Source organism: Sinohyriopsis cumingii, chromosome 15, assembly GCF_028554795.1.
Source record: "Sinohyriopsis cumingii isolate HCF-2022 chromosome 15, ASM2855479v2, whole genome shotgun sequence".
Classification (NCBI taxonomy): Eukaryota; Metazoa; Mollusca; class Bivalvia; order Unionida; family Unionidae; genus Sinohyriopsis; species Sinohyriopsis cumingii.
Window position 1 is genome coordinate 84,026,511 of NC_142975.1, and position 4,800 is coordinate 84,031,310.

General features: G+C 36.1%; 1 long non-coding RNA gene across 1 annotated transcript; it reads right to left on the reverse strand.

Annotated features, from left to right (window-relative positions):
* Positions 1–963: 963 nt before the first annotated feature.
* LOC149782224 (uncharacterized) lies at positions 964–3,707 on the reverse strand. The gene is made up of 3 exons (XR_016414571.1): positions 3,648–3,707; positions 2,761–2,841; positions 964–1,906 (listed from the first exon to the last, which is right to left on the reverse strand). It is a non-coding gene; the product is annotated as an uncharacterized LOC149782224 (long non-coding RNA).
* Between the last annotated feature and the right edge of the window lie 1,093 nt (positions 3,708–4,800).

The window sequence follows — 4,800 nt, forward strand, 5'->3', positions numbered from 1 at the left end:
CAAATTATTTGTATTCTTCCACTGAATATAAAATTGTAACAAATGCCGCATTTATATGAAAGAAAAAGATTGGCATTTAACAGGCATAAGGTAGTAATATCCCTGATATATAAGCTAAAGTCGGTACCATTATGAGAAAGGCTAACACAACTGCTGAAAAAGGTGCGAAAATTGCCAGGACGTTTACCCCTTGTACCACCATAGCAAATGGTTTAAAAATAGGTTTAACGAGAGGCGGGGGAGCAGATGAAAGAGTGACGGTGATAGGAATACAAGTGATAAAAGTAGCCCAGAGTTTCTCGTTGGAAAAGTTACAAACATTATAAATCAAATTGCCAACCATTTGCATGAGTTAGCCAAAGAAAGGATCGGCCGCATTGGCTGGTATAACTGGCATTGTAATATGCTGTTTTAACATTGCTCGGAAACATTCAATGCTTAATTGACCGGTGACAATTTTGCTAATTTATGGATTAATTCGCTTGTTCTTTACAATTTAACTACAAGTGTTATATTTTGGTGACAATAGCAAAAAAAAACTCAACAAAAGAAAGAAACTACAAGAACAAAAAGTAACTTTTTACACCAGATCGTCCAACTAGAAGAAGAATAATGACAGTAGGTTTGTGAACTATGTATTTAAACTTATGAGATGTGTCGTGATGGTTATAAGACTGTTTCATGACTACATAATTCATATCGCCGTTCTTCTGTCTTTGCCCTGCTTCTCTTCTGTCATTGGACGATTTGGTACAGACACCTATCATATGATAGTAAGTTATTCACACTTTCCTGTTTGTGCTAGATTGGGCCGAGAAAGAGAGATGGAGCGAAGGTAGGTAGATATGTACAATGTTGAATAGAAAAGAAAGAAGAGTAGAACAGATGTTGATATACAGTTAGTCAAGTACTATCTGGTTTCTTTTCATGGAAATATTGTCTTTAAAAGTGTATAACACAAAATGGCTATTTTCATTTATTCACATGTAAAGCTACACTCAGACATGACAAAATGGATAACTAAATTGTAACAAATAGATGCAGATATATTTGCTGAGTTTTTTAATGTGCCGCAGATGTCTCCAAAGAAAGAGGAGAGAGAAAGAGCTACTGCTTTCCAGTTCTTTTCTCAAAATGAATAAGGAGTTCTCATAGCTCTTACAACAATACCGTTTGTAAACGAGACTGATTTGAGACCTTAACGTGTGATTTATAGTGATTGCAAACTATCTTAATGGCTTTAGCATTTTCATACCTATACTCTAGGTGATCGTAGGGATGCAACAGAACAGGGAAAGGGTAAATAAATGAGGAGACATCGAACGCAAAAGAGGAAAAAAGATAAAATGTAAATATATGTGTGCAGAAATTTACTTTTAATTAAAACTTTCAAAATTGTTGGCAATAAGTCTTGACATTAGGATTGAGATGAAAACTTCATTCCATACTTCATTGCTTTATTTAAAACATAGCCTAAAATGTTATTCAAATAAATTGCTTATTGGCATAAAGTATACTTAGCAGAAATTTATTTGGTTTAAACATTTCCCTAAACAAGGGCATAATATATAATAAACAAAGACATTTTCCAATTATTGTTGACAACCTAACAGCAAGAAGAACAATAGTATTATCATTCAGCCTCACTAGAAACAGTGAAAAGTATCGGATGAAACAATAACTATATCAGTTGGGGTGCTAACAGCCGAACTTCTCTGTAAGGACCAGGAAAAATTGGTGAAAGACCAGGTCTACTTATTGGCAGGAGGACCAGCAGGACCTAAAGGACCAGGAAGACCAGGAACACCAGGCAAACCAGTAGGACCAGGACGACCCTTTAGACCAGGACTTCCAGGAAGCCCAGGCACTCCATCACGTCCACGAAGACCCTTCTGACCTGGAGGACCTAGAATGCAATTTAAAAAATTCACTTTTAACACTCCTCTGGATCAACGTACTTACATAAAACACAAGACTTGAAAAAGCATTCAAAATCGTTTCTAAAATAGCATAGCAGTTCTCGGTATTTAAAATTACTCGTCAAAGTTGCGTTGTTATTTTGAATAACATCATCGACATTATAAAGAGGTTTGATCCCAAAACCTAATAGATTTCTATGTACGATGGAGTTCGGGACTGAAACTGAAATATATATATAGAAATCTAATACTTATACATGAGGTGTAGATAAGTTAGAAAGACAAAAAACTGGTAGCCACAGGAATAAATAATTCATGTAGCATAGACTAGATTTTAGGAATAAAATAAACGAAAGTATATAATAAGATAGGAGACGAAATACACTGCTCTGAGTGCGCATTGTTATTAAATGCGCCCACCGCCCATTATATCTTCCTGTTTTGGATAACGTGGGTACGTAAGAAAGCTTGCCAGCAGCTTCTCGTGGGTCGGTGATTACTCCCGGGATTTTCCAGGGTTCTTCCTCCACTAGTTATACTGGCCGCCATGTATAGCCTATCCTGTGCTGAAAAATGGTGTTAAACCCTACAGCAATAACAACATCAATCTCTTTTTGGGGTCGTTTTCTTACTTTACGATAACTTAATCTTTAACGTTTATCTCTATAGTTTCTGTCAGTTGGTATCGCATGCAAATGAGGTAACATTTCGTTCAAGGTCAGGACATTTTATCTCATGAATTAATACAACATGTAAATGTTAAAGAGCGGGCTTAGATTTATAGACAGAGAGATAGATCAGGCGTACTGTTAGAAGAAAAAGAACACAGTGCAAAAATTACCTCGTTGTGCCAGAATTAAATCGAGCATGGACACAAGGAGAAGAAGAACGACAATTGTTTTCATTTTTCTTCTGTGCTTCTCTGAAACAATTGAGACTTTCATGATTATTTTTAAATCATTTAATATCTATAATTTTAATGATCCATCTGTAGCGACGCTCACTGGTAGTAAGCGAGAAAATGAAGATTTAACGTTGCATATTTGTGCTCCTCCCACGCAATCAATGAATTTGCAAGATTTTGTTTAGAAGGGAAACCTCCGTTTATCTAAAGAGATTGCGAAACATTAAACAACAGGAAGATAAACAAACAAATACACAAAAAGAGGTGCAGTTGCATATGGCACAAGGACTTATTCACCAGACCTTTACGCATGCGTGAAGAACAACGTTATGTCGGGCCGTGGAAAGACAAGGATTCGACCGTTGATTTTGACTATATCAAAATTATGCAAAATAATATTAATTAGCAGTGACCAAGATATATGGTATCCTTTTGTCCAAAGCTGCTATGTTTAACTGAGAGAGAATGCAGCTTTGGAAAAGAAAGTAGATGTAATTGTCCAAACGTTTTATATAACAGATTGGATGGTTGAGACAGGGATAGATTTGCACATTCATGTTCAGTTCACCTAGAGTTTGTTGAATTGGCTGAAATTATTAATGTATTTCTCCGTAATATTCCAATAAAAATAAACTTCGCTCAACAATGTTTTGGGGAGACTCACGATATTTCTTAAACATTAACATACTCTATGTAAAACCGTTAAAAATGTGTGTCACAACAGTGAAATAGTACTTTCAAGATATACCAGTGTGTAAGAAGATGTAACTGCATGACGTGAAAGAGAGAGGACAGTCCTAATGTAGTGCCGTTTGTAGACTTACCTCGAGTTGCTTTCAATTATGAATAGTTCACAGTTTGTGCCTTCGCTTAGACAAACTATCCTGCCAGTGGGATTTTATATCGTGACAATATGGACAGCTGTGCTTAGCTACTGAACTTTTGACACCGATGATGAACAAAATATGTCAGTAAAATTGATTATTTACTGGATAAGTCCACTGCCCAGTCAGAAAGAGATGTATGGCATTGTACCATATGGTAATGCAGACAGCGGCTGATGCACAGATGGTCATAGAAACTGACGTGAAAATCGCTATTGTCTCTGGAAATATTTAAAATATCCACTACAAATGTAATATTAATAAACACCACAGGTGGAATACTATTATCCTTACCACAACCTCTACCACATGCCAAATACTAATATTACTCCTGCAACTAACGCCACTAATGCGTAGACTACTAAAAATACTACTATTACTCACAGGTTTTCTGTAATGATACGTGATTGACTCTTACGTAAATATGAAAGTTTTCAACTTGAGTATTAGGTCTGAGAAAGAATTGCATATTTTGAGTCACCGCTGTGAGTGAAGATGAGTATTGCCTCAATATCTTCTAAAATGTGTTATCAGGCAGTGCTCGCATTACGGCCTGAAATATCCTTAAAATAAAATGTGGACGTATGCCTGTTTTAGTGTCGGATTTCACGAGTAAATGACGCTATGATGTGTTGTCATATTCATTCTTGTTCCGGGCCGCACCCGCAACAAATGACTGTATTACCCACAGTGTCTGTGTTAACCAAAATATTCAGCTGTAGTCACACAAAAGAAATACATTTTTCTAGCAGAGGAATAAAACTTGTCCGCATACCCTAATATATCTGAATGATCCAGACGATATACATGGCGATACATGCAAAGAGGAAATTTAGTTCGACTGGTCCAAGGCAACCTGCTTGTTTTCTTATTTGTGTGTAAATGAAAATACGGTTCAGATTCTGATTAATTTTCCTATTACTATCTGCGAAATATCGGATACATGCTTTAGCAATTGCCTCAGATGTTGAGGAATCTTCATACTCAGCAATAAGTGTTTATGTCAATTGTTTATGTTCCTTATAATGTGGCCAGTAACACCTCAGTAGGTTTGTATCAATTCGCACTTTAAAAATGGTGTCACTACATATTG